This window comes from Panthera onca, chromosome B1 (genome assembly GCF_046562875.1).
Source record: "Panthera onca isolate mPanOnc1 chromosome B1, mPanOnc1 haplotype 2, whole genome shotgun sequence".
Lineage (NCBI taxonomy): Eukaryota > Metazoa > Chordata > Mammalia > Carnivora > Felidae > Panthera > Panthera onca.
In genome coordinates this window covers 72202523-72213673 of record NC_138342.1, presented here as the reverse complement: position 1 = coordinate 72213673, position 11151 = coordinate 72202523, and the positions used below count along the sequence as shown (strand labels likewise).

At 38.0% G+C, this 11151-nt stretch overlaps 1 pseudogene; it reads left to right on the top strand.

Moving 5' to 3' along the window:
• Window positions 1–1628: 1628 nt before the first annotated feature.
• On the top strand, window positions 1629–1844 carry LOC132693519 (U2 spliceosomal RNA; annotated as a pseudogene).
• Window positions 1845–11151: the final 9307 nt, after the last annotated feature.

The window sequence follows — 11151 nt, the reverse complement described above, 5'->3', positions numbered from 1 at the left end:
ATGGTTTAGCTGCCTGCTCTCCCCCACACAACATCTGCAGTTTCTCCTTCTGGCGTAAGAGGCAGCAGAATTCTTAGGTCTCCTCTCACACGAACTCATCAGGCTAGCTCCACATGCTAGGGTCTGTCTTTTGCAGCACCCCACTTTTTTTTTTTTTTTTTTAAATTTTAACGTTTATTTTTGAGACAGAGAGACAGAGAGTGAACAGGGGAGGGGCAGAGAGAGAGGGAGACACAGAATCTGAAACAGGCTCCAGGCTCTGAGCTGTCAGCACAGAGCCTGACGCGGGGCTCGAACTCACAGACCGTGAGATCATGACCTGAGCCGAAGTCGGACGCTTAACCGACTGAGCCACCCAGGTGCCCCGCAGCACCCCACTTTTTATGTTAGTTTCTAATGAATACTTTCTGGTTGCAAGTAAGTGAAAAAAATCTAGCTATCTTAAAATGAGAAATTTATTGGAAGGATATTGGTATAATTGATAAAATCCAGAGACAGAAATGCTTTTGGGCCTTAGGAACAAACTAAAACCTGGAACTTAAAATTGTTGAAATATTCTTCATCTCTCTTTTTGTCCATTTCTGCAGGGTTAGCTTCATTTGTCCTTCTCTCTGCCTCCCAATTTTCTATTTCCCAATCTACATTTCAAAAACAAAAATGTAACCCATGACAGCTTTGAATTTTGTAAGTTATAGGCCTGAGCGCCTCTCTTCTGCCCCTGCAGCTACTGATGAAGAGACAGATAGGCCCAGCAAAGGTCACATGACTCAGTAAGGCAGTCAGCTATGACCAAGAGCCATGGTGCAAGAATGGGACAGCAGTCGTGAATGGAGAGAGACCTGTAGGGGACGGTTCTTTGGAAAGAGATACTGAGTAGACAAAATAAAATATACCCAGTTGTTGGGTCGTTATAGTAAAATTGTAGCCAGTGCCATCAGAACAGATAGAAGAATCTTATATAGATTCACCCTCTAACTTGGTGTTTCAGTATTGGTACAGCTTGTTATAATGTGTTTAGTATGATGGTAGTGGCAGACATGGCAGTTCACAGATGCTTATTTAATGAACTGGAAAAAAAAAAGCCACAACACTTTCAATTCAGTAGAAATTAATTTTAAAGCCCTCTAATTAGGTATATTAAAACCCCACTTAATTAGCAGAGACAAGAAGGATTTGCTCAGAATTTCATTCTCCTCAGAAACCACAATTTGGCATCTGAGAAACACGGATAGAGGTATTTTTTCATCATATTCATGGAATATAACATACTTGTTGCCTTCTTGCTCAATCTGGCTCAGTTTCAAAACGTGTATGGAACGGAGAATCAGGGACGCCTGGGTGGCTGGTAGGTTAAGTGTCAAACTCTTGATTTTGGCTTAGGTCATGATCTCACTGTTCGTGGGATTGAGCCCAGCGTTGGTCCCCCTGTGCTGACAGTGCAGAGCCTGCTTGGATTCTCTCTCTCCTTCTCTCTCTGCTTGCACACTATTTCTCAAAATAAATAAACTTAAAAACAAAACAGAACAAAAACAAAGGCAAATCATGCTAAGCACCGCTACATCTATTATTTCTATAAAAAAATGAGAGAAGTTTTAGGTATTGTAAACTGCATTAAGAACTCCCCTCTCATCGCTTCTCGGCCTTTTGGCTAAGATCAAGTGAAGAACTCCCCTCACATACTAATATCCTAGTATAAAAGGATATTTGCTATTTATTTTTTTTTTAATTTTTTCTTAATGTTTTTTTTAATTTATTTTTGAGACAGAGACAGAGCATGAGCAGGGAAGGGGCAGAGAGAGAGAGGGAAACGCAGAATCGGAAGCAGGCTCCAGGCTCTGAGCCATCAGCACAGAGCCCGATGCGGGGCTCGAACTCACAGACCGTGAGATCATGACCTGAGCCGAAGTCGGATGCTCAACCGACTGAGCCACCCAGGTGCCCCGATATTTGCTATTTATTAACAAAAGATGTTGACAAAAATTCTTGCACCTATAAATTCAGGTATCTACTATGGCATCACTCACATTCCATACCTCATTTCTTTTACCCTGCTTTAAGAATGGGTGAGAATTTCTCACCTGTTTACAGACAGACATGTGGGAAGGAAATTCATTTTCAGCATGGTTAGTAACATCAGAGAATTCTTCTGTAGCTATTCAAAGTAAAAATGCTGCTCAGTTAGATTGGAGCTCAGCTACAACTCTGGTACCTATTATCAGGTTTGGTCCTTACTAAAGTGCAATGATGGTCTAGATGGGACAACCCAATATCAAGGGGAGATCCTTTGAAAGGTAAGTGGAGTAGATAAATTTTTACATGATTGTGTCTTGATTTTTTAACCATTTAATTTTTTAAGAAACTCTTATATTTTTAACAATCTCAAACTTGCAGAAGAGTTATAAAATGGTGCAAAAAAAGACTGTTTTACCCTGAACCATTTGAGAGTAAGTTGCCAAAAAATGCCCCATCACTCTTAAATACTTTAGTGTGTGGTTCCTACAACAAGATTGCTTTCCTATACAACCGTAAAATACCATCAATATTAGGAAATTAGCACTGATATATCACAATATCTGATCTCCAGAGTTGTCCCAATAATGTCTTTATAAAGTACCTAGTCCAAAGTCCCGTGTTGTGTTTAGTTCTCCCATCTCTTTAGACACCTTAGATTTGGAACAGTTCTTTAGTTTTTCCTTTATTTTCATTCCCTTGATACTTTTAAAAGTTACAGAGCAGGTTACAGACTGTAGCATGTCCTTCAAGTTGAATTTAATGTTTATTCAACATTAGAGTCAGATCATAGAAGTGATGCTGTGTTCTTATTGTCTGTCAGGTGGCATATAGTTTTGATTTATCTCATGACTAGTCATGCTAGCTTTAATTATGTGATCAAGGTGGTTTACCAGGCTTCCAAAGTATAAAGTTACTCTTTGCCCTTTTGTAATCGATAAGTGTCTTGTAAGAAGGTATGTTGAAACCATGTAAATATAACATCCCTCAACAAAATTTCAGTTTATTCATTCACTCATTTATATCCGTATATCCATTTGCTTTATTTTTTTCATAGAGTCATTGCTCTGCTATATGAAACTCCAATAAACCTGATGTGTGTTCTTTTTAGTATTTTATAAATTAAAGTATAGTGGACACACAGTAATACTTAATTGCAGGTGTACAACATAGTGAAACCATGGGTCTATATATTATGCTGTGCTCACCACAAGTGTAGCTACCATCCACCCCCATACAATGCTATTACTATTGACTATACTGCCTATGCTGTACCTTTTATCCTAGTGACTTACTCATTCTATAGTTGGAAGCCTGTATCTCCCACTCCCCCTCGCCCATTTTCAACCCCCTCCCACCCTCTTGGCGCCCATCAGCTTGTTCTCTGTATCTGTGGGTCTGTTTCTGCTTTTCATTTGTTTGGTTTTTAGATTCCACATGTAAGTGAAATCATATGGTATTTATATTTCTCAGTTTGACTTACTTCACTTAGCATAATACCCTCTAGATCTCTCTATGTTGTTGCAAATGGCAAGGTGTCATCCTTTTATGGCTGAGTAATATTCCATTATAAAATATATACCATAGCTTCTTTATCCATTCATCTATCAATAGACACTTGGGTTGCTTTCATATTTTAGCTATTGTAAATAATGCTGCAATACACATAGGGATGCAAATATCTTTTCAAGTTACTGTTTTTATTTTCTTTGGGTAAATACCTAGTAGTGGAATTACTAGATCCTATGGTATTTCTATTTTTAATACTTTGAGGAACCTCCATACTGTTTCCCAGTTTACATTTCTACTAACAGTGCACAGGAGTTCCTTTTTCTCCACATCCTCTACAACACCCTTTATTTCTTATATTTTGATACTAGCCATTCTGATATCTCATTGTGTTTTTGATTTGAATTTTCCTGATAGTTATGTTGAGCATATTTTCATGTGTCTGTTTGCCATCTGTAGGTCTTCTTTGGGAAAATGTTTGGGTACTTAATTGTAGGGTTTTGTTTGTTTGTTTGCTGTTGAGTTGTATGAATTCTTTATATATTTTGGATATTAAAACCCTTTCAGATATGTAACTTGCAAATATCTTCTCCCATTCAGTAGATTGCCATTTCATTTTGTTCCTTCATTATATAAATGCTTTTTAGTTTATTTTTAGTTTATTTTGGCTCTTGTTCCCCTTGCCTTAGGACATATGTAGAAAAATGTTGCAGTGGCCAATGTCAAAGAAATTACTGCCTATGGAGTTTTTAATCCATTTTATTTTTATATGGCACTAGAAAGTGTTCCAGTTTCATTCTTTTTTTAAAGTTTATTTATTTTGAGAGACAGAGCGTAGGGTGGGGTGAGAGAGAGGGAGACGGAATCCCAAACAGGCTCCATGCTACCAGCACAGAGCCTGATGCAGAATTTGAACTCATGAACCAAACCATGAGATCATGACCCGAGCTGAGATCAAGAGTTTGATGCTTAACTGACTGAACCACTGAAGGCACCCTGGTCCACTTTCATTCTTTTGCATGTACCAGAACCATTTGTTGAAGAAAGTGTCTTTTCCCCATTGTATATTCTTGCCTCCTTTGTCATAGATTAATGAACCATATAAATTTAGGTTTATTTCTGGGCACTCCATTGTGTTCTGTTGATTTGTGCACAGTCTGTTTTTGTGCCAGTACCACACTGTTCTGATTACTACACCTTTGTAGTATATTTTGAAATCTGGGAGTGTGATACCTTTAGCTTTGTTCTTCCTCAGGATATTTTGGGCTACTCAAGATCTTTCGTAGTTCTATACAAATTTCAGGATTACTTGTAGTTCTGTGAAAAATGCTGTTAGTATTTTGATAGGGATTTCATTGAATCTGTAGATAGCTTTGGGTAGTATGGACATTTTAACAATATTTGTTCTTCCAATCCATGAGGGTGGAATGTCTTTTCATTTGTTTGTGTTGTCTTTAATTTCTTTCACCAAGGTTTTATACTTTTCAGAATATCAGTCTTTTACCTCCTTGGTTGAGTTTATTTCTAGGTATTTTATACTATTTGGTATAATTGTAAGTGGAATTGTTTTCTCAATTTCTCTTTCTACTACTTTATCATTAGTGTATAGAAATGCAAGAGATTTCTATATTTTAATTTTGTACCCTACAACTTTGCTGAATTCATTTATTACTTCTAATAGTTTTTTGGCATAGTTTAGGCTTTTCTCTGTGCAGTATCATGCCATCTGAAAATAGTGACCGTTTAACTTCTTTTTTTTTTTTTTTTTTTTTTTTTTTTTACCAACTTGGATGCCTTTTTCTTTTTTATATTCTTTGGGTCAATAAGTTATTAGCATTCTGCAGCAGATACTCTCTGCTCATAACCCATGAACTCCTCTGCTTCCCATATAAACCAAAGACAATGCCTCTCTCTCTCTGTGTCTCTCTCTCTGCCTCACTGTCTCTTTCTCTCTCTCTCTGGATCTTTTGGGCTGCAGGAGCACGGTGCCACAGTTGCTCAGGGTAAGCTGTAATACTGGGGAGTTAATGTTCCAGAGGGCAGTCCTTAGTCAGTGAAAGATGAAGCCTCTGCCAGCTTCTTTGCTCTTCAGTTTGGATAACTCTCAGCATGCTACACGTGGTCTCCAAGAGTTTTTAGAGGAACTGAACCCAGTTACCTGCATCAGCACATTGCTGGGTAACATACACTTCATTATTGACTCCTTTCTTTTCCTGTTTGAATTTGCCACCCTCCTGCCTCTGCTTCCTAGGATTTCCTCCCCAAAAGCAACATTCCACTCAAATCCTTTTCTCAAGATCTGTTTCTAGGGTACTCATCCTAAAACACATGTCATTCCTACACTACAAAAACTTGAAAGAGATTTCGTTGTGTTTGCATAAAATTCATCATCTGATGACTTGGTTATTATTTAGTAACTTTGTTTCTACTGTATCTCAGTTAAGGAGTACCTTCCCATAAGAGTAGTTTCCCCACCAAAGTGTAGAGTCAAAACAGATGGTCAGGATAAATCAGTTCTATTAAAAGATTCCCTGTCGGGGCGCCTGGGTGGCGCAGTTGGTTAAGCGTCCGACTTCAGCCAGGTCACGATCTCGCGGTCCGTGAGTTCGAGCCCCGCGTCAGGCTCTGGGCTGATGGCTCGGAGCCTGGAGCCTGTTTCCGATTCTGTGTCTCCCTCTCTCTCTGCCCCTCCCCCGTTCATGCTCTGTCTCTCTCTGTCCCAAAAATAAATAAAAAACATTGAAAAAAAAAAATTTAAAAAAAAAAAATAAAAAAAAAAAGATTCCCTGTCATCAGGCCAATGTTGTGTTTGCAAAACATTATTGAAGCAAGGTGTGCGTGTGCCGTCTAGTCAGCTCATTAAAGTTAGAGTGCTATACAATTGTTTTCTTACTCTTTTATGTTCCCATGTTATGTTATAGTCAGTCCTTGAGCCTGACCAAAGCATCATTTTCCCATCCTCCACAGTGTGCTTCTACCGGGAATTACCATTTTTACTTCATAAAAGTAAATGCATACTGTGCGTGGCATTTTTTTGAAGAGAGGGCTGAAAATAATAATAATGTACTTGTACTTGCTATTCTTAACCCCCCTCAAAACCACTCAGTACAAACAACTTCTAGACCAACTCTGTCTGGGAAGAGCAGATTTAGAAAGAAGGGAGACACTATAGACAGTACCACATACAAGAAAGAAAATATAATGTCTCGGCCTGATACATTGTGGGATGCTGCAGGATGTTGACTCATTTTGCAACTATAGTGCTTCCTGGGCATAGAAAAAAAACTAAATAGTCTTTTATGCAATGAGTTCAGTTCAGACAAATCTCTCCTGACCTTACATTGCTACAGAGGTAGTGGTCACCAATGTTAATATCTGTGTTGGACAGAGGTAGTCGTCACCAATGTTAATATCTGTGTTGGATACTTTCGTGTAATTATTTTTCCAAAAGAGAAGACCAGACAGTTTCTCAAGTAGAGAAAACTCTCTGTACCCACAGTACTCTGCTGTACAAGTAACAAGGGTAGTTGGACAAACGAAAATAAGCAAAAAATATTGATGACACTCAAAAAATAAACACATAGTTCCTCCCTGAAAAAGAATATATTTGCAAATAGCACAACCTGCTTGCTAACTCTTGCTGGCAAATAGGGAGATCCAAACACCCCATCCACTTCTCCTGAGAGAACTTTGAGTTTTCACGAAGTTCCACAGTTATAAATAAATGTTCCAAACATCTCTATAATTACTTCTTACTTCTAAAGTATTATCTGGGCAGAAATTCATTTTACCTAAAGCATATTTTATAACTGACTGGTTGTAAGGAGTTTAGTCTAAGAAAGGCACATTTTAATTTAGGTAGGAAAAATTATAAACATTCCACCCCCTTCTACAGGGTGGAGAACATTTCCCTCAGAGTTCAGAGCCAGCAGAGGCTGACACATGGGACCACAAATCAAGGAAGCGCCCTCTACACCATTCACTTCTCCACAAAATCTGCAATTAAAGGACCCTTCCCACTCAAAAAAGGTGCCTTCCACAAAGAAACAAATTTGAAGAAACTAATACCCAAATCTTTTCGTCAAGCCCCTCTTCTTGGCTTTGGGAAGATGTACGTAGTTCCACTGAGAGAATCCTGGGAGGAAATAGAAGAGGACTTTTTTGTTTGTTTGTTTTCATGGTCTGAATAGCCTGGATGCCTCTACATTCATTCAGACTAGGAATTCAGAGGGTGAATTGTTGGTTTTCCTGGACTTACTGGTTATATCTAAACTGCCAGTTCTGATAACTCGACTTTGAAAATATCCTCTCCCACAGATATCCTTTTTTCCATAACATTAAAAGCAAGTGTGTAAAGAACTTATCAAACTCAACACCCAAAAAACAAGTAAATCAGGGAAGAAATGGATAGAAGACATGAACAGACACTTTTCCAAAGAAGACATCCAAATGGATAACGGACACATGAAAAAATATTCCACATCACTCATCATCAGGGAAATACAAATCAAAACCACAATGAGATACCACCTCATACCTATCAGAATGGCTAAAATTAACAACTCAGGAAACAACAGATTTTAGCGAGGGTGTAGAGAAAGGGGAACCCTTTTGCACTGTTGGTGACAATGCAAACTGGTCCAGCCACTCTGGAGAACAGTATGGAGGTTCCTCAAAAAATTAAAAATAAAACTACCCTAAAACCCAGCAATTGCACTGCAATGTATTTATCCAAAGGATATAAAAATGCTGATTCAAAGGGGCACATACACCCCAGTGTTTATAGCAGCACTGTCAACAATAGCCAAATTATCGAAAGAGCCCAAATGTTCATCAACTAATGAATGGAAAAGAAGATGTGGTATATATATATACAATGGAACATTACTCAGCAATCAAAACGAATGAAATCTTTCCATTTGCAACAATGTGGATGGGACTAAAGTACATTATGCTAAATGAAACAAGTGAGAGAAAGACAACTACCATACAATTTTAGTCATATATGGAATTTCAGAAACAAAACACATGAACATAGGGTAAGGGAAGGAAAAATAAGATAAAACACAGAGGCAGGCAAACCATATGAGACTCTTAAATATAGAGAACAAACTAGGGGTTGCTGGAGGGGAAGTATGTAGGGAGATGGGCTAAGTGGGTGAAGGGCATTAAGGAGGGCACTTGTTGGGATGAGCACTGGATGTTCTATATAAGCTATGAATCACTAAATTCTACTCCTGAAACCATTATTACACTATATTTTAACTAATTTGGATTTAAATAAAATTTAAAAAAATAAAATAAAAAATAAATGATTTTTTAAAAAAAGAGTCTTATGATCCCTTTTACCTACCCAATGACATCATTATACCCTCCCACAATTCAATTTTAAGGGCCTCTACTGTGTACCTTACCCCCACACCGTTCCTTGACACACACTGAAGTCCAGCCAAACCACAGTTTCTTGTTACTCCTTGACAGTGCTATCATCAAGCTCTGTGCCTCAGGCAATGCCTTCCAGTTAGGATACTCTTTCTGTCAGTACCTTCTACTAGAATCTTCTTCCTCAGTTCAGTAGAATCATCTCTTCCTCATTTCCTTCTAGATAGAAGTAATTCTTCCCTTGTCTGAAGTCTTTTAGCTCTATTTATCACAATGCTTTTTTTTACTCAACACGGTACTATAGATATGTGTATAATTTCTTATCTTCCCTACTAAAATTACCTTAAGTAATTTCAGATAGGTTGTTTATACCTCCATATACATTGCCTAACTCAGTGTCTCATTCATAATGTGTATTCACGCATATAGTAGTTGGATAACTGAGTAAATGAGTGAGACAACTGGATAATTAAGAAAAGTTGTGTAGTAATGGATGTAGAGTAATGAGGGAGTAAAAGGAATTTGAAGAAGAGAATAAAATAGTTTGAAGGTGGGCTGGAATAATCTAAGTAGGCTAAATGGAGAATTTAAACTTGATTTGCCCCTTTAGGGATGATAATGGCAACCATTGGAACCAGAGCGGCTAAGAACAACCAAGAGTAGGAATCTGGCTAAGAGATTAGAAAAGGAGAAAGAAGGAATCAAAGGTAAAGTTGTAAGAGAAAAGTTTCAGGAATTACCTAATATAAGGCTGAGCACGAAATAAACAGGCTACAAGATTGACCTGATTAGCTGGAATCCCAGAAATTAAGTTCTGCTTCCAGAACTCAGGTTGTTTGTAGAGAAGTAACATGTTCAGAGGCAAAAGATTGGGTTTTGAGGTAGGGAGGGCTGGGTTTGATTTCAGTTTCATTGTCTGTTGTTTTTATTGGGCATGGGATTCTCCAGTCATCTATTTTCTCATCTGTAATATGAGAGTTATAATGCTCACCCAATTTGGTTGCTGTTAAGTAAGATAATATTTGCAAAGTTCTTGACACATAAAAAGAGCTCAGTAAATGGCAACTATTGTTTTACTCTGGGCCCTAATTTGAATACACATTTTCCTTGATTTATAGTGGAATTATATCCCAATAAACCCATTGTAAATTGAAAGTATCTTCACACTGATGATAATACTGTGCATGTCTGTTCCATGTTTGCCACCTGAGATTTGCCCTTAGATAAAGCACATCTAAATCAGAGATGCCCTTAATTAGTGGTGATCTTCATTTTTTCCTCTCTCTATAGAACAAGGAGAAACTCTAAAGCTATGCTATCTGATACATGGTATAACGTGGAGCCATATAACATGGTTATTAAATTTAATTAAAATTAAATAAAATAAAAAATTCAGTTCTTCAGTTGCACTAGGTACATTTTAAGTGTTCAGTGCCACAGTGGCTAGTAGTTCTCTGAGTGGACAGTTCAGAAATAGAATATTGACATCATCCCACAGAAGTTCTGTTGCTCTAAGGTGCCAGAGACATGAATGGTTTTTCCTCTAGCCAAGTTATTTATCTGGAAAATGATTATCCTAGTGCAGAGGAGTGGAAATTGCTCTGAATAAGTGTCATCTGATGGGCAGTATCACCCAGAGCCAATCCCTTCACATCCCTGTCATTGAGAATGAGAATCCTGGTGGTTCCACAGAGTCCCTTTCAAAGCCAGCCACTGGCTGGGGGAGTGGGGGAGGGGCGGGGACGCAACCAGTCAGGGGCACTTGGGGTTTCCCCAAGGCCGGCTGGCTCTAACCAGAGCAGATTCACAGTGGGCTTCTCTCCAAGCATTTGCTGAAAGAAGGGGTTCCTTGCCTAAAAACGATATGAAAACTACCGGTCTAGATGAGTTCAAGTTTCCTTCTTGGAAAGATTATATACAAATGTGTTAGAACTTATATGTAATTAATAATTAATATATATATTTCCTGATGAAACATGTAATATGGACTCAGAGGGAATGCATTTATAAGTTCAATTTATAATTTAAAACAAAGTAATATGAAGACAATATAGATGAACAAAGTGAGCAGACTAAATCCCCTAATAGTCCTAACACTCACAGATAACCAGTGTTCATCTCCAGAGGTGTTTCCTATTAACTTTCCCATATTTCCTACTAGATCTAAGTTTCTAGGATTCTGGAGGGTTGAATCTCCTGTCATTTAATAATGTATAGTCATAGCTTTATGTGCCATATTTGTTCTATTAA